The sequence below is a fragment of the Stenella coeruleoalba genome (assembly GCF_951394435.1).
Source record: "Stenella coeruleoalba genome assembly, chromosome: 15".
Taxonomy (NCBI): domain Eukaryota; kingdom Metazoa; phylum Chordata; class Mammalia; order Artiodactyla; family Delphinidae; genus Stenella; species Stenella coeruleoalba.
This window is the reverse complement of record NC_137161.1, coordinates 25,951,249-25,976,858: the sequence shown is the minus strand read 5'-3', so window position 1 is coordinate 25,976,858 and position 25,610 is coordinate 25,951,249. Positions and strand designations below refer to the sequence as shown.

Below are 25,610 nucleotides of genomic sequence, written 5' to 3'. Positions count from 1 at the left end.
CTCGGATCACCTGGGTGACTCCTGCCTCGCCCTGGCATTTCAGAAAAGCTTTTCACCGCTGCCCACCTCCCCACTCCAGCAGCTGAGCGCCGGCAACGGCACCCGGGCTCTTTGTGTGTGGAGACGTAGAGAATGACAGACACAAGGCCACGTGGAGGTGGCAGGGCCACAGGAGTGGGGTGACCGTGGACCCCCCGAGCCTCTTACTGGGCTGGCACGAGTGCCGTCAGCTGGCCCCAAAAAGGAGTGCCAGGATCTCAGGGACACTGGGCTTTCAGCCACCATCTCCCAGAGTGGAGCCTTGGAGGGCCCCGGGGGTTTCAAAGAGGAAGAGCAAGCAGTGTTTGGGAGGGGAATCTGGGAAAAAGGAGGCAGGCTCTTCTCCAAGAGTGCTCAAAACACACATCTCCAGTAGAATTCTTCCCCAAGGATCCCACTCAAGAACGTTGGCTCTCTGGAGGGGGAAAGGGGGTGTTCTTCTGGGGGCTCACAGCTGTCTCCCCAGCACAGAGCACAATGCCTGGCACACAGTAGGCTCAATAAACAGCTGCTGAATGACTGGGTGGTTGTAAGCGGCAGCCAGGCAGGGTAGTTGAGACACACACTTCTCCAGTTGCAATGGGGCCCCATCATTGACGTGGCTGTGTGACCCTGAGCAGGTATTTTGCTTTTCTGAGCCTCAGGTCCTTTACCTAGAGGCTGGGCATAACGGAAGCACCTTTCCCATAAGCTGCAGAGAGGAGTAAGCGAAATGTGCGCGCGGCACTTCGCACCAAGCCTGGCCACAGAAACTGCTGGATAAATATTGTCATTAAGAAGTGCTTTGCCCATTGCCAAGCTTCCCCCAGCCAGGACGGGGCTGAACATCGCGACAAGCCTGGGAGACCGTTAGGGTCAGGACCTGCCTGTGGGATGGTGGCTGGTAAGGGTCAGAGCCGGCTCAGGACTTTGGTCTTTGTCGTCCAGGGAGAATCGAGGGCACGCTGAATGGGACACTCACTCACAATACATTCTGGGCACAGGCAGGGTTTGCTTTTATCCAGCAATTTTCTCAACGTGCCATGATAGGATAGCAGGGCTATCTCTTTGCCAGTGGCCCACTTGAGAGCAGGTGGAAAGGAAGGGCATCTGGGACGTAGGGACCAAACACTAGGGCTAGTGGGCAGCGTCCATGAGTGATGACCCTGGGTGGTGACCTCACTGGCCCTGCATCCACTGCAATGGGGACTTCTCAGCAGGTACCTGTGTGTGTGTGTGTGTGTGTGTGTGTGTGTTCGCGCGCCTGTGTAGGAAGAGCAGCTTGCTGGTCCTGACTGCTTGCTGTGAGATCGTAGGCAAACTCTTCAACCTCCCTGAGCTTCACTTATGAGATGAGCTGTAAAATTCCATGACTGCTATTCTTAAACCCTCTCAGAAGTTACTGTTATCTCCGTCTTGAGGATATCTGAAGTCCCCCTCTGAAGTCCTGGGCTCATCAGTGGCTAATTCATTAGCTGACTTGTAACTACCAGCATTTTGGAGATCTTCAAATACTGCCGTGACAGAGATGCATGGGACAAATATTATGACAGGTCAGTTACAATACACTGCTAACCAGAGGTTCACATTGACAACAACAAACAAAAGAAACTTAAGAATGAAAATACAACTGGGTTTCTATTTCTTGAGCGGGGGTGGGTTCAGTTTATAAAAAGCCATTGATCTGAACACTTACAATTTGTGTACTTTTCGGTGTGTCTGTTAAACTTAATTTTAAAAGGTATATTTTTTAAAAGTATAATGGGGTGGGTAGTTCCAGATTTCAATAATCTGAGTCCCAGAGGCATAATGATGGGTTTCGCTGCTTACAAGTGCATAGACTCTCTGCTCATAAAATTGTTTCAGGCCAGAACACAGATACTTCTGGAAAAAGTTGATAAAATTTGATGAGAAGGAAGAGAGAAAAAAGACAATCTGATGAAAGATAATATTTTAGATAGGTGAGATGGAAAGTGCCCCCTAACCAGCTTGGTGACCTTGGACAGGTCACTTCTTCACGTCTTAAAACTCAGTTTCCTGGGCTTCCCTGGTGGCGCAGTGGTTAAGAATCCACCTGCCAATGCAAGGGACACGGGTTCGAGCCCTGGTCCGGGAAGATCCCACATGCCACGGAGCAACTAAGCCCGTGCACCACAACTACTGAGCACTCTAGAGCCTGCAAGCCACAACTACTGAAGTCTGCATGCCGCAACTACTGAAGCCTGCATGCCTAGAGCCCATGCTCCGCAACGAGAGAAGCCACCGCAGTGAGAAGCCCGCGTGCCGCAACTAAGAGTAGCCCCCGCTCACTGCAACTAGAGAAAGCCTGTGCACGGCAACGAAAACCCAATGCAACCAAAAATAAATAAATAAATTAATTTAAAAAAAAAAACAACTGTTTCCTCTCACCTGTAAAATGAACCTAAAAGTCCTAGTTGGATGTTCCAAGGCTCAGGTAAGAACGTAAGTCAGGCATCTGCCACATAGATCCATTCAGGTTACAGAAGGGGTCCCCCGAGGTAATAACCACCATCAGAAGAGATGCAGAATCTTATGCAAAATAACATGCTAATAAGGCTGTCACAAATACTTGGAATAAGCTTTCCTAAAGTCAAGGTATAACTAACGAACTCAGATTAAACAGCAAAACACACTGCCCAGTGCCTGACCTGCCTCGGTCCCAGCCTCCCACCTCCATTCACAGGCAGGCGCGGGTAACCAACAGCTTTGTACCTGGCCCAACGTGACCATAAAATTAACCCAGAGAAACTATTCAGGGATGCTCCCTCTTTAAAAATGGATTGTCGGGGCTTCCCTGGTGGCACAGTGGTTGACAGTCCGCCTGCCGATGCAGGGGACACGGGTTTGTGCCCCGGTCCGAGAAGACCCCACATGCCGCGGAGCGGCTGGTCCCGTGAGCCATGGCCGCTGAGCCTGCGCGTCCGGAGCCCGTGCTCCGCAGCGGGAGAGGCCACAACAGTGAGAGGCCCGCGTACCGCAAACAAACAAACAAAAAATGGATTGTCATCTCCTGTGCTGTTCAAACCTGGGTCCTGTAATCGGTCTATCTCAACTGCAGAAATGTACACGGGAAACGAGAGGGCCCGTAGCAACCAGAATTCAAACCACACAAGGTCTGCAGAGCCACACCTTGAACTGTCCTCTGGTGAGCTGTGGCCACCTGGACACCATGTGTACTACACCCTGAGGGTGGAACACCAGGATATCTGTGTGGCCTTCAAGGAGAACCCTGGGAAGAGAACAACGGGATCGCACGGCAGTCACGTGCCACAGACGGCTCTGCCATGCCCTGCATCCACAGAGGTAATAACTTCCATGCTAAGCGCTGCAGGAAAGACATGCCTTTCCTAGCCGCGAATCCAGACGCAGTTCTACAACGCTTGAGCTGCTAATTAGGGAGTGGACAGCACCTTCCGCATAGCCTTGGGATGCCTCTGCCAACCACCTCTGCTTTGTACCCAAGTTAGCTTAGTCTGATCCACAGCCCTAAGCAAGCTGGGCCCTGGGTTGACAAAGGAAGCTCACGTCATCTACAGGCTGGATAAAGAGTGGGGCTGGAGCCTCTTGGCTATTCCCCACTTCCTGGGAACGCCAACCAGGAGTGATGGAATGGAACCCAGCAGCACCGCATGGGAAAATCCATGAAAAACACATGGTCAGGGCTTCCCTGGTGGCGCAGTGGTTGAGAGTCCGCCTGCCGATGCAGGGGACACGGGTTCGTGCCCCGGTCCGGGAAAATCCCACGTGCTGCGGAGCGGCTGGGCCCGTGAGCCATGACCGCTGAGCCTGCGCGTCCGGAGCCTGTGCTCCGCAACGGGAGAGGCCACAACAGTGAGAGGCCTGCGAATCGCAAAAAAAAAACCCAAAAAAAAACACGTGGTCAGTTGTGCAGGACCGACCTCTGGGGCCTTCCTGTGTGGGGAAGAATATTGCCATGGTAACTTACTACATCCTTTTGAAACAGCTAACTCCAAAAACAGCCAGCCAGACTTGGGCCAACAAAACCAGACATGGCAATAGTTGTTAAAAATTCATGGAGCGGGACTTCCCTGGTGGCGCAGAGGTTAAGAATCTGCCTGTCAATGCAGGGGATACAGGTTCGAGCCCTGGTCTGGGAAGATCCCACGTGCCGCGGAGCAACTAAGCCCGTGCACCGCAACTACTGAGCCTGCGCTCCAGAGCCCGCTTGCCTACAGCCCGTGCTCCGCGACAAGAGAAGCCACAGCAATGAGGAGTCCGCAGGCCGCAACGAAGAGTAGCCCCTGCTTGCCACGACTAAAGAAAGTCAGCGCGCAGCAACAGACCCAACACAGCCAAAAAAAAAAAAAAATTCATGGAGCTACAAACTTTCTTGGTTATTACCATCTTCCTTAAAACCAGCCCATCTGGGTTCCAAACTAAAGACCAGGTTGCAAGTCATTGAGGAAACCACCAAATGTCTACTTAAGCAAGGCTGGTATTTCAGAATATTTATAACAATGGTTCGCAAAGTGTGGCCCCTAGGCATCACCTGTGAACTTGTTAGAAACGCAATTCTCAGGTTCCACCTCAGACCTACCAAATCTGACACTCTGAGGATTTTAACAGACCCCCCAGTTGATTCTAATGCATGACAGATTTGGGGAACTGCTGATTAGAATGTCTCTGTGATTGAGACAGGGAGGTAACTAGTAAGGAAACTGGCATTGGATAATGAATATAAACATGTTCTGGGACTTCCCTGGTGGTCCAGTGGTTAAGACTCCACGTTTCCAGTGCAGGGGGCCCGAGTTCGATCCCCGGTCAGGGAACTAGATCCCGCATGCCGCAACTAAAAATTCCGCATGCCACAACAAAGATCCCGCAGGTGGCACAGCCAAATAAATATTTTTTTAAAAAAAGAATAAAAAAATTAAAAAATTAAAAAAAAAAGAATAAACATGTTCCGTGCTGCCAGGCCTAATATATTAATACTTTCTTCTCCAGGGAAGACCCATTTTCCTAATGGTGGGAAGAAAAGAATCTCATTGGGCAACATTAGTATGAATTCAAAACACCTACCCAGAGGCTTAATGTGGCTAATGGATAGAAAGAGCGGGAGTGCCCAGCATCCTGACATCTGATTTTTAAGTCCTCCCTGGCAAAATTAATTAATACTTAAGCAGGTCATCCCTTGACGGGTCTTTTTCTGGCTTCCTCAGTTTCCTCAAATGATCTGAATGCTCGGCACAAAGGGGACTGCTGTGCCCAGGGCTGCAAACCTAGGGGAGAGATGAGCATGTCTTCCCAGGCCCCTGCCTGGGTGGCCTCGCGGGCTGTTGTTGGGAGTCATCTCTCAGGTGAGCTCCTGAATCTGACTGAGTTTTGCCCGTCTTCCCACTAAGCCAATTAAACGGACTCCTGCCCTTGATGGCAGGTGAGGTCCAATTGCTAATGGATTGCAGTTCTGTCATCTCCACTGGAACTTCAAAGTCACTTGCTGGTAATAAGTTATACACTTATCAAAGTGGGCTCACCGTTTCAGGCCACCGGGGTGCCGTTTAGTGCACCACCATCACTATAGTAGTGGCATATGCCTTCCAGCAACGAAGTGTCCATGATTAAGAGAATGAGGCTAAACAGTGGGGACATTTCTCAATTGGGTTCCTAAGGTAGAGGAAGAAACCATGCAAACAGTCCTTAGGATGAGCCCTTTTGGTGCAGCTCTCGACAAAGAGTAAAAATCAACGAGCTTCCCTGGTGGCACAGTGGTTAAGAATCCGCCTGCCAATGCAGGAGACACGGGTTCGAGCCCTGGTCTGGGAGGATCCCACATGCCTCGGAGCAGCAAAGCCCATGTGCCACAACTACTGAGCCCGTGTGCCACAACTAGTGAGCCCACGTGCTGCAACTACTGAAGCCCGTGCGCCTGGAGCCTGTGCTCCTCAACGGGAAAGGCCACCGCAATGAGAAGCACACGCACCACAACGAAGAGTAGCCCCCGCTCGCCGCAACTACAGAAAGCCCGCGCATGGCAACGAAGACCCAATGCAGCCAAAAATAAATAAATTTATTTCAAAAAAAATCAACGAGATTGCTGTCAGAGGAGAAAGTCAGTGAGCAGAACCCACCCCTGGGGAAACACACCTTTAGCTACCACTTGTTTGGGAGCCCAGGACTTCAGGAGGTTGATTGCACAGACACGTGTGAAGATGCTGCCCCATCCCATCAGGGCCAGCCAGATTACAGGCAAAAGCTACTGCAAACGCTATTAGCTGCGTGTTCCTCCCAACTTCTGGAACTGTGGCCATTCCTCCCGTGCCCCAAACCACACTTTAATCAATTCAGGCGGGACCAAGGTTTTGGAAATGGGGGTAGCAGTTTTTGGGGAGTTCCCACTAAGTCTCATTCCAACTACTGGTAGGGCTGAAAGAAGACCCAAGGGGAGGAGTCAGCTTCCTGCAAAGGGTCCTCAGAGGGAAAGGAAAATGGTGGAGATGAAATTTAAAAAGCAAACTAAATGGAGAGAACGAAAAGAACAGAAAACCAGAATGAAAACCGTCACCCAAATATCCAGAAATTCTTTCCTCAGAATCTCCAAGAGAAGCCGGTCACAGTTTGTAAAGGGCACTCAGATGACTGAGAGGGGCCGTTACTTTAATGGGACAAGGACAGTATTTGAATTTCCCTACATTATGAACACTACTTACTGCAGACTGGAAACCAAAACCAAAAGCAGAAAACTCCAAGATAAAGATTCACAGCAGAATTTTCGGACCCATGGTTGCACTGAGCTCTGTAGGCCTGGATGGGGCGGAGGGATGAGACCTCCCCCCGCATAAATAAATAAATACAAAAACAAGGCGTGGAGGACCTAATGTTGCCTCTTCTCCACCCCTGTGCACAATCTCCAACTGTTAGTGCAGAGCCGCCACCGCATCGCACCTGCCATCTGGAACAGGCCTCATATATTCCAAGGCTTCCTTTCTGCTTCGCTGAACCTCCATCTTCTTTCAAATCACGCCGGGGACCGAAATGCACACGCCGGGGCCACAGGGCAAGGTGCTGGGGATCAGCCCCCAAACAACAGCACTACCTTTGAGGGATGCCACCCTTCAAGCAGCTCTGAATGTTTTTCTTTTTCGTTTTTTTTTCTTTTTGGTTTTGTTAACTGTGGGATGTCTGGAAAGGGTGAACGGGGAAGGAGTGGGAAGAGAAAGGGGTGTAGCGGGCCAACGTGTCCCCCTCTTGGCGCAATGACCCTGGTTTAAGGGATGGAGGGAGGGAGTAGCTAAGGCGCTCTCAAGCAGGATAGGGTAGGGCCTGGAGGATAGGAATTCTGGCCTGGGCGTGCCAGGAGGGCGCAGGTGCTCTAAGGTTAAGTCACAGGCCTGAGGACAATGAGCCCTGACCCTGGGCCTCAGTTTCCTCCTGTGCAGAGATGACACGATACGCGCAGTGCCTTTCGCCACCTCACAGGAAGGTTGTGGGAACCCAAAGGATGCACAAATAGCCCCCACCCTGGTCGAGATATCCATAAATAACCGCGGTCACCGCTACTATGGAGGGGCGCGCTCCAGGATTCTGGGCACCCGCCTCCCTCGAGCGCCGCGGCCAAGGTCAGGGGAGTGGGGTCGCTGAGGTGGGGGTGAGGCGGAAGGGGGCGGCCCTGAGCCAAGCAGACCCAGCGGGCGGGTCCCTTCGGGGCCGCGGCGGGCGGCCGGGGCGCGCTAACGAGCGGGGCCCCAGGTGCGGGCCCCACCCCAGACTTGGAGGGAGGAGGAGGGGCTGGAGGGGGAGGGGAAAGGCCCGCGCTAATGACTGTTGACAGCGCGCGCTGGGACTGGCCGAGCCGCGCGCGCCACTGACAGCTGCTCCGGCGGGGAGCTGGGGGACGGGGGTGAGGCTGCTCGCGCTCCCCCCACGGCGCACGCGCGTGCGCCTCGGCGAGGAGGGGCCGAGAGGAGCGCGCGCGCCAGGCCCGGGTTCGGAGGGCCTGCTGGAGCGGCTCGCGCGGGCTCCTCGCGGGCAGGCAGGTAATGAGAGTAACCATGGCAACCCACCAGAGGAAGTGTATTCTGCAGGAGACGTTAATCCCCTCTCCCCGGAGCTGGGACAGCCTGACTTTCCATTCTCACACAGTAATTAGATACCAGCTGTCAGTGCAGGGGGGACGGCTCCGCGGCTGCAGCCCGGCTAGGGGGGCGCACAAAGGGGGCGGGGGGGGCGGGAGGAACGCGGGGAGGAGGACGTTAAAGACACAGGGACGCTTTCCGGCGGGTGGGCCGGGGCGGCGCGCCTCCCCCAGTCTCCGGCCTCGAGGCGCGCTCCCGCTCACCTGGAGACCCCGCCCGCGCGGGGCCCCGCCCACTCGACACGCACCTGCTGCGCGCGCGCGCCCGCCCGCCGGCCCCTGCGTTCCCCCTTTTTCGACCCCGCCTCCCCACTCTCCGCGCACCTGCTCCGCTCCCCGCCCTCCTGGGACGCTGCCCACCTGTCCTTTGTGCGGGGCGGTACCATTCGATCTGCCCAGCTCTCCTTCAGGGAGCGCCCGCTATGTGCCAGGCGCCGTGCCAAGCCTGATCTGTGTAATCCTCACAGACCCTCTGCGGTAGGCGCCTCTGCTGTTCCCCGCCCAGGGCGCAGCGGGGTGTGGCCATTTGCCCAGGGTCACGCAGACTTGAACTCCCATCCCGATGCCCATTTAACCACCAAGCTGCAGCGCCTCCCCATCGCGTCCACATCCGTTATAGCTCCAGGGGCCTCCCAACCGCCCAGGGAGACAAAACAATCACGCTGGTGGCTGGCATCGTGGTGCACTTAATGTGTGCCAAGCATTCACTGCCTCATTTCACTTTCCCAGCAGCCCTGGGAGGATTATTACCCCCATCTTATAGATGAGGAAACTGAGGCACAGAAAATGGAAGGGACTTGTCCACAGGCATGGAGAACAGAGTGGAAGAGCTGGATTCAAACCCAGCCACTCAGACCCCAGGATCCATGCTGTCAGCTACCGGCACTATTAACTCCACCCCCAGGTTCCTGGTGTCTGTAATCCAGCCCAGGCCCTCTCCTTTCACCCTTCAGCCCACCCACATCCTGTCCCAGCATCAGTAAGGAGCTGCCTCTCTTAGCCATACCTGAGAAATAGAAGTTCCTAGGCCTAAAGCCACTGCCACGTCCCTAATTTCTGCCAGACCTCCCAGAAACCCTGGCTCTCAGTGAGGGTAGCCACTCAGAAATCATTGTAGGCCAGCCTCCCCATTTCCCAGGTAGGGGAACCAAGACCACCAAGGTGAAAGGCTAGCCCAAGGAGGAGATGGCCTCGTGGAGCCTTTGGCGGGGAGTTCAGTCCCCGCAGGCCCAGCTATGGCTCCTGCCCCCCCACCCCACAGTCAGGTCTGGGGGGGCACGCCAAGGAGGGGCAGGAAGTGCTGAGAAGCAGAGCGGGCTCCCGTCCCCAGTGGCGGCGGGTGTCTGGGGCAGGAGGAGGCTATCTGATCCCTTCCCCACTGCCCCGGCCATGACCTCCTCCCTCCCTCCATCTCTCCCTCCTCCCTCATGGCCAGGGGAGCCAGCACCCTGGGCTGCAGCTGAGAACCCAGCGTTCCCCAACCAGGCCCACATTCCTGTGGGAGGAGGAGTGGGGGGGGGGCATTGGGCCAAGGGCTTTAGGGACGGGGCACCCCTGGGGTTGCCCCACCCTGCCTGGGCCAAGGCCGGGCTGTCTCCAACCTCACCATTTCCTGCCTCCGCTCTCCGCATCTCTCAGTAGCAGAGCTGCCTAAATTTGGCTCCAGGAGGGAATGGGGGAGGTGGCAGCAGGCGGGTGCTGTCAGAGGCCAGGGCGCAGCTCCCTGTCTAGCCGGCTGGCATTTTTGCTGTCTGGAGGAGGGCAGGGGGGCCCAGCAGCCCTCTCCGGGAAAGGGAGATGTTCGTACCTTCTGACGTGAACTGAGTAATGTGCAAACGACATGCAAACCAAGCTTCAAATCAGCATCTCAGCCAGGGAACAGCTTGGGTGCTGCTTTTGGGATGAGAACAGAAGGACCAGTGGCCCGCTCCCCAGGGCTCCAGTGGGGGCTGCGGGTGGGTACAGGGTGTCCGGGGCTGGGAGCTGGGAGACTCCGTTTCTTGCCGGGTGGAGCTTCAGGGCTTTAGATCAGTGGCTGGATGCTCTGGGTCCCAGCCTGAGAGCAGGGCCATGGCTTGCTCTGCCTGCTCTGGCACAGTGCTTGGCGCACCCTGTCACATGGTTAAGCACATGAGTTTGTAGCCACCCTGTCTAGGTTTGAACCTTGGGTCTCTACTGGCCAACTCGGTGAATTCATCAACAGCTGTTTACCCAGGCAAACAGCTCATGTAATTGGCAGCCCTTTTAGGACTTCCCTGCCCTAGAAGGTGGGCACAGGGGCACGGCCCAAAAGAACATGGGCTTTGGAATCAGACCTGGATTCCAGGTCTGGCTTAGCCAGTGAGGCTCTGTGGGTCCCACGCCCTCCTCTGGGAAATGGGTTCAGGATCTCAAGCTCAGCTGTGATGTCCACGTGAGGGCCTGGACACTCCAGAAGTCTTCCCACCAGCGTGGTCTCACTGCTCTCTGCATTCATTCAACTACCTTCTCTGTCCCGGTCCCATCTCCCCTCTCCTCTTTGCTGTCTTGGTTTTTCTCTTGTCTTGTAGATTTCTTTCAGTCTCTCCCCTCCCGTTCTCTCCACTTGCCTCTGCAACCTCAGGGAAGCCACTGCCTCTCCCAGGCTCAGTCTGCACATCTGCTGCATGGGGGTAATGGGAGGTGGATGACGAGCTCTGTCTGGGGTCTAGGGCCCAGGAGGAACTTGATGGGCGGCAGCACTTCATAAGGCCCATTTACATCCCAAATGACCAGGAGGGGTGGGCTGTGCCCCCAGCTCTATCAGGTATGGGGTGTTGGGGCCCCACTTCTCGGTAACTCTGTTTAACCCCAGATAACTGCTCTCCTGCCCCTCGGCCAGGGCTGATATGAGCCGAATCCAACTTCCTGCCACCCAAAAGCCACTTCCTGCCAAACTCGAGCTGATACCAGAAGAACTTGTTTTCTGCGCACAGAGCAGTCCCGCTGGGGCGGCCACCCGCCTGCTCCGGGTGTGAACATTTTTTCCATCTGCAGGTCGGCCTGGTGAGGCCGGCGGGGGTAGGGGGGGAGGATGGGGACTCTGCCCTCCTCACCTCTGAACCTGCCTGTCCTGCCCCGCCATAGCCTCCGGGCCTGCCAGCCAGCCCAGGAAGGGTGCCAGGTGGCCCTTTGGGCCCAGACAGACGCGTGTAGGCAGCCATACACAGTCTGACACAGCCACACACACAGCCGGCCTGACAGTCCTCACAGCCACCGGGCGTTTGGGTGAAGACTCTGGGAGACAAGTGCGTGACCCTGTCAGACAGCAGTCGCACACACTCAGAGTCACAGACAACCGCACACGGAGACAGTACACCCAGTCTCAGTCACTCACACACATGCACACGGAGCTCCCCACACTTGCCCAGCGTCCCCCTTCCAGATGTATTCACTAATTCAACAAACACTCTCTGAGGGCCTGCTCTGTGCCAAGCCCTGGGCTAACCCAGAGTAAAAGCTACTGGAATAGTAACACATAAGTAGCTGACCTGTGCTGTTCCCTCAGTTTCCTCACCTGTGAAATGGGGAGAACGGCCCTGCCCCATAGGTCTGTTGGGAGGATTAATGAGCTAATTCGTGCAAGGCCCTGGTCCCCATCTGGCCCGTAGACAGCACCGTCTAAGTTAGGCTATCTTAGTTAACCAGGAGCTTCCTGTGCCCAGCTCCGCTGAGATCTTACATACCTTATGGCCCTGAGTCCTGGCCCAAGCCCCCCCCATGGCTCAGGTCCTCATTCCCATTTCCACAGATGAGGAAACTGAAGCTCCGGGAAGAGGCCCACAGGTCCTCAGGGTGCCCCCATGAACTCCTCTCCTGCCGCATCTCTCTGCTGCCGCGGCCTGCCTCACTACCCGCCTCGCCACACAGCCACGGTTGCCTCTGCCTGGAATGGCCTTGCCACTTGCTCTTGGTGTGACCGGCTCCTTCTGACCTGCCTACTTCCCCAGCTCCTCCCCAAAGCCCAGGCAGCCCCTGTTCACTTCCCTCAGAACGCTCATCACCTGTGGAGCACCTGGACCCTCCACTGGCCTTTAAAGGCCAAGAGTCAGAACCATTTTGTCCATCCTCTGGCACCTAGCAGGTGCTCAACAACTTCAGAACTAAATGGATAAACGAAGTGGCCTGCCCCTCACAGCTACTGAGGACAGAGCCTGGGGCCACGCCAGGACACCTGAAGCTGGAGCTCAGTCCTGTGCTATCTTGCTTCTCACGCCACCAGCACTTCATAGCGTGTCAATGAATGAATGAATGAAACCAAGATTTCGGGATCCCGGTCCAGTGCTCTCTGGGCCAAACCTCCTTCACTTCCTGGCAGCGTGGACAGGAGCCAAGCTCCAGCCGCTTCGGATGGTGGCAGGGCTGACGGGCCGCCTGAAGCCTGCTGTCAGGAGCTCGTCTGGCCACAGCCGCCAGCAGGGAAGACCAGCTGGCGGTGCAGGGTCCATCGGCCCAGGCCTGGAATCTGAGCCGCCCTGAGAGGCCCAGCTTCTCTCCAGGCCCCCACAAACTGGCCTTTGTTTCCCAGGCCGGCCAAGACCCAGCAGCCTGGGCTTTCTCTCTGCCTGCGGCACCCGCACTGAGCTGGCGGGGTAAATGGGCCAGCCTCCCCTCTGTCCGGGCCCAGGATGTCGCTTCAGGACTAAATGGAGATGTAATTTTCTATACAAATCCATGACAATTTAGATGGAGTGATTGTAATTGGCTTTTCAATGGGGGTTTTGTCCAGTGCTGGTGGCTAGAACTGGGTGGCCTGTTTGAGGCAGGCTGCATTTAAATGACAATAAAGCAATAATATTGAGGACTTGTACAGTGCCCAGAGCCCCTCCTGGGCCCAAGTGGAGCCTCATGTTTATGGATCTGGTCCTTCCCTGGGGCTGTCTGGACAACCGGGTAGTGGGGGGCACAGAGCCCGGGAGAGGGGCTATTCCAGACATAAAGGCTCTGGGACGGCCGGGGCGGGGTCGCGTGTCCACCGGCTTCCCTGCTCCACACTCATCACACAACCACTGACTAGTGCCGCCCGTGGGCTGCTGCTATTCCAGGTGCTGGGGTTGCCGAGAGCCAGAGAACCCTCCCGGGCAGGTCAGAGGCAGGAGGGAACAGTGGCTAGCTAGCACAACATGCGGCTGGATGGAGAGCATGACCCAGAGCCAGATGGCACGGGTTCAAATCCTACCGCGCTCCTTACTAGCTTCCTGGGCTTTGGCAAGTTACTTAACCTCTCTGTGCCTCCGTTCCGCCAGCCATAAAATACAGTTGCAAAGTCCCTGTGAGGACGAAACACCTGTCGAGGGCTCAGCACAGTGCCTGGCGGGCGGAAGGGGCTGTCGGTAAGTTACCGCCTTGTTCGCCTTGTTCGTTAAAACTCCAGCTCTGGTGTCAGACTTGCCAGGGGGTGACTGCGAGCTTGTGACTTAACCTCTTTAAACCTCCACCGGCTTCTCTTTAAGGTGGGGCTTTTAGGAGAGCCAACCCCACAGGGTGGTGGGGAGAGGATGCAGGAAGTGCTTGGCTCAGTGAACGTTAGCTCTCACTTGCAGTGATGCTTTTTGGCCTTGAGGAGCTTCCCATTCCGTGATAATTATACCGTTGGGTGTGGGAGACAGAAAGGGAAGGAGAGAAAGCTCACAGGAAGCCAGGACAGAGCTGTCTCTGCTGGCAGGGGCTGCACTGGGAAGGAATGATCTGAAGGGGCCTCGGGAACAGGGTGGGGCTGCAGGCTGTGTTAAGGAAGGAAGGCTTCACAGAGGAGGTGACATTTGGGCTGGGCCTTGAAGGATGAGTGGCGGGGTTTTGCCAACATAGGACGGATCCCAGTGCCAGGCACCGTGGCCAGAGAGTCACAGGCAGACCCTGCAGCCCTGCGTCCTGAGCACGTGTTTCGTACCTGTGGGAGTGGCTGAGGCGGGAAGATAAAGGCAGGCGGTCAGGGAGACCCTCCTGAAGGAGAGATGCTGAGAGCATGTAGGAAGGGAAAGAGCCTGTGCAAAGGCCCGCAGGTGGGAAGGCGGCTGGCGTCTTAGGCTTTGGTGAGTGGACGGTGGGGAAACTGCAAAACATGGCTGGAGGGACTGGACAGGGGCTGTGGGTTTACTCACAGTGAAGTAGGCGGCCACAGAGGGATTTTAAGCAGGCGGGTAACACCATCCACGTTACATTTTTAAAGGATCCCTCCAGCTGCTTGTGGAAAATGGACTGCAGAGAGGAAGGGGTAAGAGGGAAACCTTGGCCAAGCGGGCGAGTCACTGGAGGGAGGGAAGTGGTTGGATCCACAAAATAGCAGGCGCTCGGTAACTGCTGGCTGGATGATGGGCAAGCAGAGCATGGTGAGGGGCTGGGTGCAGCTGGCACATAAGCAGGGTTGGTGAAAGGAGGCGAGAGAAGAGAGGTGAGGGCCGCCTCCCACCTCCCCTTGCAAGGCTAAGGCTCTGGGGCTTTTTCCTGAGGGCAGCAGCGGAGCCAATACGGGTTCTTCTCCAGGCAGAGAAAGACCATGCTGCGATCTGTGCTTTGGAAAGATCATTCTGCCGCAGGGTGGAAGGGTGGGAGGTGGTGGGTGGGCGAGTCTGGAGGGAAGGAGGCAGGGAGGGAGAGGGGTTGCTGAGGGCTCAGAGGCCTCAACAGGCATCCTAGCCATCCCTCAACTCCAAGAGCAACAAACTTCCTCTTCAGCAAGGTCTAAAATCTAGTCCTGGGTCACAGAGTTGTCAACGCAGAGTTGGGATCCGACCCCAGGGCTGTTCCCCTTTATTATCATTCCCATCCTGCAGATGAGGAAACCAAGGCTCCGAGCGGCTGAGTCACTCATCTAAGGAGACACAGCTAGGAACTGAGATCCAGGCTCAGACCCAGGCAGTCTGACTTCAGACCTTTATACCAGAGGTCCTAACCTGTATGTGGGGGGCAGAGGTTTATTACCATTTTGAATTTATTGCTAATACGTAAAAGTTGGGAAATTTCGTGGAAAAAGAAAACCCGAACTTTGTACAGAACCTCCTGATGTTGACAGCTCCAGGAGCCAGTCCTTGAACCTCGTCCACCTAGCGGCTCCCAGGTTTACGCCTCCAGCCTGGGCCTCTGCTCTGCATCCATTCGGCCGATTGGACGTGTCTGAAAGCAAGTGCGTGCCTAGGGCCCCTGTAGAGGGCCAGGGAAAGGCATCTATCTATCCATGCACCCATCCATCCATTCATTCAAGCATGTGGACCACCGCCACCGCCTCCAATGCCCGGCCATCGCCACCAAATCTCCTCCACCAGAAGCCTTCTCCATCTCCACTTACTCAGGCCAAATACCCAGGAGTCATCCTTGATTCCTCCCTCTTTCTCTCACATCCCCCCACGCCCATCTCACCCAACAGCAAATCCTGTTGGCTCCACCTTAAACTTTAACCAGAATCCAACTGCATTCCACCACTTTCCCTGCTCCTGACTTCCTGTCCCGGGACCTGCGGGGCTCCAGGGAGAAGCACGTGCTGGCACTGGAGAGCCCTGGGGCCCTCCCCACTGGGTCTCAGTCTCTTCATCTGTAGGAAGGGTGGGATACAGCAGGTCATTTTGACTCCCGTTATCCTTTTGTCCAGACTCTGGAGTCGGGAAGAGCCTGGTTCACAAGACATTTCATGTTAAACTCCTAATTCCTTTCTGGCCTGGGCAGGACACAGGTGGGACAAAGGAATAGAGTGTGAGTGTCTGAGACAATGACAATCTTGACTTTCAACACCCTGGGGTGGGTTAGGAGCCCCCTGGAGGGGAGGACGTCTTGCTCACCACTGACCAGTCCTCAATATCTGCTGGAGCCTCGCACCAAGTAGGTGCTCAGGAAACATTTGTTGAATGAATAAAGGAATGAATGAACCTTCCTGGCCCTCCAAAGGCACCCTGGGCATTCACTCAATTTCAGAGGGCCTTGATTTTCCCATCTGAGAAATAGGTAGAGTAACCTAATGCCACTGCCTTCCTTCTGTACAACAACTAACATGTACTGAGCGCCTGCTGTGTGCCAGGCACATATTAACTCATTTACGCTTCACTATAATCCCAAGAAGTAGGAACAACTCCCTTTTATGACTGAGGAAACTGAGGCCCAGAGAGGTTAAGTGACATGACCAAAGTCACACAGGGCACAAGTGGCTGAGCCAGAGACCATTCCAGGCAGGCTGGACCTAGAACTCTCATTCTTTTTTTTTTTTTTTGGCCGCACTGCAAGCAGCTTGCAGGATCTCAGTTCCCCAACCAGGGATTGAACCTGCGCCCTTGGCAGTGAAAGCACGGAGTCCTAACCCCTGGACCACCAGGGAATTACCTAGAACTCTCATTCTTAAACACTGTTCCAGGCTACCCTTCAAGGAGAAATGAGGTCTGGGGAAGCCTGCCCCAAGGAGGCAGCCCACAACTTTATAGATGGGGATATGCCGAGCAGGGCTGCCAACTCGACGGTCCTTCCATGGCCCCCATTTAATACCAGTCAAATAAAACCCAAATACCCACATCTGGACTCAAGGCCCCTGGAAGGAGCTCCAGCTGCATCTTCTCCTTCCAAAGGCCAGCCCCAGCCATACTGGCTGCTTCTCTTCCCCATCAGCCTGGGGCTGTCCTGCCTCTGTGCCTGGACACACCCTGTCCCTTCTATGTAGAATGCCACCCCCTGGCTCCTGGGCCGTCGTTCCTCCAAGTTTCATTCAAATGTCCTTCTCTCTCCTTCCTCCCTTCGAAGACTTCCCTGACCCCCAGCCATATTTCTCATCTTCGATTTCCTAAAGCACTTTGCCAGCAAGGATAACATAGTTAATGCGTCTCCACATGCCAGTACGTACTATTAACAATGCCACTTTACAGATGAGAAAACCGAGGCACCGACAGGAGAAGGAAGTTGCCCAAAGTAACACGGGATGGGGTCAAGATTGAACCAACACTGGCCTGACCCAAAGCTAGATCGCCAAGCCCTGAGTCAGACCACATTTCCTGAAGTCTGTCTTTGAGTCTTAGCTGCCTTACCAGGAGGGATGCAGCCTGAGGGCAGGGGCTACTTCTCACCCATCTTGGCACCCCTGGCTCCTAGGACAGTGCCAGGCATACAGTAGGTGCTCATTCAAGATTCCCTAGTGACTGAACAGTGTGGACCTTCTGCATGAGTAAATGTGGTCTTAGAAACAGATCTTCCAGGCAGCACATGCTGAATTTGTGCTCTTCTGGCAGTTATGTCGGAAGGCGTTTGAGGCACTGTGAAGGCACAGGAGCTGGAGAGGATGGTGGAAAGTGAGTCAGGGTCAGAAGCCAGACAGACCATGTGACCTTAGATCACTGCAGAGTGGGGATTTTAATCCTGACCTTCAGGGTCATTGTGAGGGTATACCCAGTGCCAGTATATAGTGAGCGTTCAATACATAGTAATCATGATTATTAATTAACAATACATATTCTAGACATTGCTGCCAGGAGTGGAAGGCAATCTGGCATCATCTACCAAGGACCAAAAGCACATGCCTGTGGACCCAGCAATTCTACTCCTTGGTAAAAACTCACATGTGTCTGAAATGGCCATCTGCGTTCAAGGAGGTTCACTGAGGTCTTGTTGTGAGAACATAATGCTGGAAACAACTTAAATGTCCATCGACAGAGGGCTAGGTAAATAAATTGTGGTACATCCATAAAATCGAATACTACGCAGCTATAAAAAAGAATGAGAAAGTTCTTTACGTTCTGACGTACTTATGCACTGACAGCACATAGATCTACCGTTTCATGGGAAAACAACCTGAAGAATGTAAGAGCTAAAACTATAAAACTCTGAGAAGAAAGCATAAGGATAAATCTTTGTGACCTTGGATTAGGCAATGAAGATGACATTATAACACAAGCAAAAAAAAATTAGACAAACTGGACCTCATCAAAATTAAGAACTTTTGTCCTTTAGTGGACACCATCAAGAAAGTGAAAAGAAAATCCACAGGCTGGAAGTAAATATTTGAAAATCATATATCTGATAAGGGACTTGTATCTAGAATATAGAAAGAACTCATAACTCAATAATAAAACAAATAATGCAATTAAAAATCAGTCGAAGAATCTGAATAGATATTTCTCCAAAGAAGCTGTACAAACAGCCAACAAGCACATGAAAAGATGCTAAACATCATTAGCCATCAGGGAAATGCAAATCAAAACCACAATCAGGGGACTCCCCTGGTGGTCCAGTGGTAAAGAATCCACCTTCCAATGCAGGGGAGGCAGGTTCCATCCCTGGTCCGAGAAGATCCCACATACCACGGAGCAACTAAGCCTGAGCGCCACAACTACTGAGCTTGCGTGCCTCAACTAGAGAGCCTGCGTGCCACAAACTACAGAGCCCACGTGCTCTGGAACCCATGCACCACAACTAGAGAGAGAAAGCCCGCAGACCACAACTACAAAGAAGCCCGTGTGCCGCAACAAAGAGCCTGTGCGCCACAATGAAAGATCCCACGTGCTGCAACTAAGACCTGACGCAGCCAAAAAAAAAAAAAAAAAAAAAAAAGAAAAACAACCCACAATCACACAATCAGATACTATTTCACACCCACTGGGATGACTTGAATCAAAACGACAGATAATAATAAGTGTTGATGAGGATGTGGGAAAATTGGAAGCCTCCTACACTGCTGGTAGGATTGTAAAATGGTGCAATGATTTTGGAAAACAGTCTGGCAGTTTCTCAAAAGGTTAAACATAGAATTACCCTATGATCCAGCAATTCCGTTCCTAAGTAGAAGAGAACTGAAAACGTATGTCCACACAGAAACCTGCACATGACTGTTCATAGCAGCATTATTCCTAATAGCTAAAATCTGGAAACAACCCAAATGTCCATCAACTGTTGAACAGATAAGTAAAGTGTGGTATATCCATACAATGGAATACTATTCAGTAATAAAAAGGAAAGAAGTGCATGCTACAGCATGGGCAAACCTTGAAAAAATTACACTAAGTGAAAGAAGTCAGGCACAAAAGTCAGGCACATATCGTATGATTCCATTTATAGGAAATGTCCAGAGAAGGCAAATCTACAGCGAAAGAAGCAGTTTCCTAGGGCTGGGGAAGGAGGTCTAGGGGAGTGGGGAGTGACTGCTCTTGGGTGTGGGGTTTCTTTTGGGGGTGATGAAGATGTTCTAAAATTGATTGTGGTGACACTTGCACAATTCTGGATATACCCCAAAACCACTGAGTTGTATTTTAAATGGGTGAATTGTATGGTATGTGAAGTATATCTCAATAAAGCTATTATAAGAACAAAAAGCAACCTACAGAACAGCGTACAACATATTTTGTGTAAAAATAGAAACAAACCCCAGAAATACATGTGCATATGTGCTTATACATATGTATAAAACATCTCTGGAAGGAAACCAGAGAAATAATAGTGGCTGCCCCTGGGGAGGGGAACTGGGTGGCTAGGAGGGAGAATTGTCTTTTTCACTGTACACTGGTACCTGATGATTTTTTTTTTTTAATAATGAGATTTTATTACCATTTCAAAATGTTATACTTAAAAAAAACCAAACCAGTGGTTTATAACTGGCCCTCAGCCAGGGGGTGGGTTAGGCGAGGCAGCTCTGAAACACAGGAGGTGGCGAGAGAAACCCAACTTTACAGTTTTCCAAGCCTTGCTAACATCCATCGTCTTTTTTATTCCTCACGCAAGCCCTGTCAGAGGGTTTCAGCACAAGCCCCGTTTCCAACAGCAAATCCTGTGGGTCTTCCTTCAAAAAAAGCATAGAATTTGTCCACTTCTCACCCTCTGCAGGCACCCTTCTGGCTCAGGCCATCATCCCCTTCCACCTGGCTGACCTGGATCAAGGCACCGGCCTTCTCCCAGCTTCCACCCTCTCCAGTCTGTACTCCACACGGATCTGCCCTTGCCTCCCACCACTCGCCCCCACAGCCTGGGCTCCAGCCCACTGGCCTCCTCACGGTTCCTCAGACCTACCAGGCACTTCCTTCCTCAGGGCCTTTGCACTTGCTCTGCTCTCTACCTAGAATACTTTCCCGCCAGATATCCACCTGAAGGCTCCCTCACCTCTGGACAGTTCTCTGCTCCAATGTTTCCTCATAAAGAGGCCTTCCCAGACCTCCCTATCTTCTTTCCCTGCTTTATTTTTCTGTATAGGACTGACATATTTAATATTTACATTTACTTGCCTGTCATCTGTCTCCCTAGCCCCAAATTTGGCTCCATGAAAGGTAGGCTTCTGTTTCTTTCCCCAGCACCTAGAACCATGCACATTGTAGGAGCTCAAAAATATCTGTTGAAATAAAACTGGGGGCTTCCCTGGTGGCGCAGCGGTTGAGAGTCCCCCTGCCGATGCAGGGGACACGGGTTCATGCTCCGGTCCGGGAAGATCCCACATGCTGCGGAGCGGCTGGGCCCGTGAGCCATGGCCGCTGAGCCTGCGCGTCCGGAGCCTGTGCTCCACAACGGGAGAGGCCACAACGGTGAGAGTGCCGCGTACCGCAAAAAAGAAAAAAAACTGGGTCCTAAGAAACTGTCACAGACCAGAGGAGCACAGGGAGATATGAGGACTAAATGTAACGTGGTCTCTTGATTGGGATCCTGAAACAGGAAACGAAAGTTAGGGAAAAACTAGTGAAATCTGGGGGAAAAAAAAAAAAAAGTGTGAGCTTAGTTAATAGTGATGTACCCATGTCGGTTCCTTAGTTGTAACAAACATACCATAATAGTGTCAAACGTTAGCAATAGGGGAAACTGGGTGAGGGGTAAATGGGAACTCTCTGGACTATATTTGCCACTTTTCTGTAAATCTAAAAGTGTTCTAAAATAAACCATTTATTTAAATTTTTAAAATGTGTTGCATGAAAGCACACGTGTGCAAACTGAGGCTCAAAGGTGAAGGCATTTGCCACAGGCTACAGAGCCAATGAAAAGCCGCAGCTCACGGGCAGAGACCGGTGAACATCCCCCAAGAGAAGGAGGCCCCTGTCACTGCAGATCCATTTATTTTGCAATGAAAGGCAATGTTGTATTGGGGGAAGGTGGAGGTTTTCTTTCCAAACATCACAGGAGACTCAGACATTTTACTGAGAATCCACGTCTGGTCCTGTAGAGCTCAGAAGACAGGCATGCTCTCCCAGCAACTCCCCAGGAAATTGTCCTTTTCTCCTTGGCTCCCAGGAGGCCCAAAGGGCCTCTCCAAGTCATGATATTGTTTGCCAAGGGTTCTTGGCCCTGTGGCTCAAGATCTCAAGCCGGGTCATACAAATCAGGTTGGGGACAAGGAGAGGGGCTAGGGGAGACAAAGGGTGGTCTAGGAAAGGAAGAGAAAAGGGACAACTCTTCTTGAGCACCTACGAGGAGGTGGCACTGGCCAAGGCATTTCAGGCCTGTGTGACCTCATTCCAGGCTCCCAGCCCAACAGGCTGGTTTGGTTATTCCTGTTTCCCCGATGAGGAAACCGAAGATTGGAAAAGGATGCAGTTACAGGGTGATGAAGCAGACACACTGGGGTTTGATCTCTTCGGGCCTCATCTTGAACTTCTCTCCACACCCTTCCTGCCCTCTAGCGACGCTGGCTGCTCTCAGAACCACATTTGTCACCTGGCCTTTGCCCATGCTGTACCCTCTGCCTGAAACACCCTTTCTTCCCTATTACTAAGCTAACTTCTACTCGACCTTCAAGTCTCAGCTCAAGTATTACTGCCTGTTATGGGCTGAACTGTGTCCCCCCCAACTCCTTCCCACTGCACATTCCTATGTTGAGGTCTTAACTCCTGTACCTCAGAATGGGACTGTATTTGGAGATAGGGTCTTAAAAGAAGTAATTAAGTTAAATGAGGTTATTAGGGTGGGCCCTAATCCAACATGATCGGTGTCCTTATAAGAAGAGGAAATTAGGACACAGAGACACACAGAGGAGAGACTGTGTGAAGACACAGGGAGAAGACGGCCCTCTGTGAGCCAAGGAAGAGGCCTCAAGAAACCAACGCTGCCGACACCCTGATCTCGGGCTTGTAGCCTCCAGAATTGTGAGAAAATTAATTTCTGCTGTTTAAGACCCCCATTCTGTGGTGCTTCGCTTTGGCAGCCCCAGCAAGTGAACAGACTGCCTCAGAGAACCCTCCCTGAGCCCCATGCCCAGGTCAGGACCTCGTGAGCCCCATTCCTTCACGGCACCTCTCACGACGGGGATACTCTGTTTATTTGTGTGACTGTCTGGGTAACAGCTATCGCCCCCGGCAGATGGTGAGCGTCATGAGGGCACAGACGGGGACTGCCATGGTCTCTGCCAGGGCCTAGCACAGTGCCCGCACATAGTGGGTGCTTCATAAACGAGCACTGCACGAAGCCATGAAGGAGTAAAGGACAAGCAAATCTCCACGGCCTCGTCTCCCTGTCTCCCTTCGTGCCTCTGTCCCTGACCACAGAACAGCCAATGGAAGGCTTCTGGAACTCTTAAACTTCATTCCTTTTCTGAAGCAAATATTTCTTTTTGGGGCGGGGGGGGGGGGGGGGGGGCTTCAGGTCTGTCAAGCTCAGGTTTGCCCAGCAACTTTAAATCCAATCCTTGCTAAAAAATGTAAAATTCATTCCTGGAGGCAACAAAGGAAAAGGTACCTCGCCCTTGGCTACCTGTGCCCACGCCTCCCTGAACCCTGTTCTTCCTGCTCTCCAGTTCCAGCCCTGCCCAAATCCTGCCATCTCCCTGGGGCTACATCCAAAAGCTTCCCTCCCAAAGAGCTCACCCTGGGGAGCCTAGAGACATGAAGTGGAGGCTCAGAAAGGGAAAGAGAGTGGCCCAAAGTCACGCAGCCAAGCAGAGGCTGGTGCATCTGTGAACCTCAGCTCTGGGCCCAGTCCATCCCTTGGGGCATCAGCTATGGCATCTCCCCACATAAATGTCATCAGCCCCGGGGAAACTGCCCTACTTCTCTGACCTCAGGTGCAGCAGAGGTCCTGGGGCTCAAAGAGGATGTGACCTGCCCAAGGTCACACAGCTGGGAAACAGTGGAGCCAGAGCTGCAAGTCCTGGAGCTCAGCCACCCTGACCTTCCACGTGGGCTGCCGGAGCTGGGTTACGTGACGCTGATAGAGCTCCTGCTGCAGGGTGGGTGGGGAATCTTAGGAATCAGACCTGAGTTCAAGTCAAATCACCACGTGACCTCAGACAAGGGACTCCATCTCTCTGGGATGTTTCCTCAATTGTAACATGGGGTTAATGGAGTTCACGTGGTGGGGATAGGGTGCGGGTTCAACGAAACAATGTTAAGGTTAATGATCGATTCCTTACCTATGTTAAGGGGGTGAAACCATCAACAAAGAGCCTGTCCACTACATAGAGCAGGTCTACCTGCTAAGCCCATTCCATAAAGCGGGGTCCACCCTCCCATCCCGCCCCCATGAAGGGGCCCCTCGCTGCTATGCTTGTGCTGGGGTCCTGTCTGCTGAGTCACGGCACTGCCTCTCCCCACCATTTGCGTTGCGGATGGTGCCCGAAGGCGCGCAGGATAGTTAGTTAGAATGTTCTTAACATCTCCTCGGTCGCTACTACTTGTACAGAGACACACTCTGAAAGCAGGATCCTCTCTGCAGGGGAGTCAGGAACAACCCAGCCAGCTTCCCGAATCTCCCCATGTGGGCATGCCCAGTGCTTGGGCAGGGGGAGGCCGGTGGGTACTCTACCCCCACCAAGCTCTGCGACCTCTGGCAATCCCTTAAGGTGGACGGGGGCAAACTCTGACACTGACCAGTTCTTTCTAGTTCTAAAAGCAGGTTCTGTACACTAGCACTTGCCTTCGTGCACATCAAATATCCCTGGAAGGACAGACAAGAAGCTGTTTGCCGCGATGCCTTCTGAGAGTGGGACGGAGCAGCTGGGGCAGAGAATGGAGGATTTTTACCATATCTTTTTAAACTTTCAAATTTCGAATCGTGTAAATGCATTGTGTATTTAAGCAAAATTAAAATTAACAATAGTAACAGAAACTAGGATTCTGGGTGGAAGGATTAAAACCCTGGCCTGGGACTTCCCTGGTGGCACAGTGGTTAAGAATCTGCCTGCCATTGCAGGGGACACGAGTTCGAGCCCTGGTCCGGGAAGATCCCACATGCCGCGGAGCAACTAGGCCCGTGAGCCACAACTACTGAGCCCACGTGCCACAACTAATGAAGCCCACGCACCCAGAGCCCGTGCTCCACAACAAAGAGAAGCCACCGCAACGAGAAGCCCGCGCACCGCAACGAAGAGTAGCCCCCGCTCGCCGCAACTAGAGAAAGCCCGCACACAGCAACGAAGACTCAACGCAGCCAAAAATAAATACTAAACAAAACAAAAAAACACCCCGGCTTCCCGAGTTAGCCTGACCCTTCTGCCATGACTGCAGATAACTGACACTGGCCAGAGCGGCTTGGTTACTACAGGGTGAGCTGAGTAAGCATCCTTTTACCTTATGGGCCTCAGTGTCTCCTCGGGATCAAGTGAGCTATTGAAATCCATGTCCTAGCCTAACCCCGATTTGCTAGTCTCTTCTTTGGATCAGATCCGGGGAGGGCAGGAAATAGTCCATCATGGGAGCCATGGGGTGAGGGGTGGGGGATGAGCTCATGAGAGCCCCAGTGGCCCAGCGCTTTGAATGAGACTCTCCAGGGCAACACCCAGGCAGTCCCCTGGTTTTGCTGATGGGGAAACCGAGGCACGATGCTGGAAAGGGACTGTGTGCTGAGATGGCACTGCCAGGCTAGGCACGTCACCACCCCACTGGCCTGCACCTGACAGCCACAATCGGGGGGCTCTGTCTGCATTAACTTCACCCGTGCACCCTCAAGAGGCTGCGTGGGCAGGTGGAGGATCTGGCCTGGACGTGGCCCTGTCCGCAGCCTGGGGAGGCTGGAAGGTCAGCTGTGCTGGCCCGCCTGGGCCTTTCAGGCTGAGGTATGGAGTCTGGTCTTTGTCCTAAGAGCCCCTGGGGAGCCACTGAAGGGTTTTAGGCTAGGAGTGATGTTGTCTGATTTATGTTTCAGAAGATTGTTCTGGCTGCTGGGTGGAGAATGGACCGGAGGGGCGAGAGGGGGAGCAGGAGACTGACGCAGAAGCCGCGGCAGCCTAGACCAGAGGGGGAGTGGCGGGAGAGCTGTGAATGGGTCCAAGGGAAGGTCAGCTGACTGCAAATGGAAAAAGTATATTCCTCCTTGGGTAGTGAGTCCCCTGTCCCTGGACATGTTTAAACTGAGCCCAGACCACAACATGACAGGGCTGTTACAGAGGGGACTTGATAAGGTGGACCACAAGGCCAAGGTCCTGGATCACCTCCTCCAGGAAGCCTTCCCGGACTCCCAAGGCTGGGTTGGCAGCCCCCAGGGCATCCCACATCACAGCACTGATCCCAGGTCGTAATCATCGGTTTCCAGGTTTCCATGACCACAAGGGCAGGGGCCACAAGGGCAGGGGCCACTCTGCTCCTTTCTGGAT

General features: G+C 53.4%; 1 protein-coding gene across 3 annotated transcripts in view; it reads right to left on the bottom strand.

Annotated features, from left to right (window-relative positions):
* NOL4L (nucleolar protein 4 like) overlaps positions 1 to 25,610 on the bottom strand; it is a 129,462-nt gene that overhangs the window by 78,278 nt on the left and 25,574 nt on the right. The gene's annotated exons all lie outside the window — the stretch shown is intronic.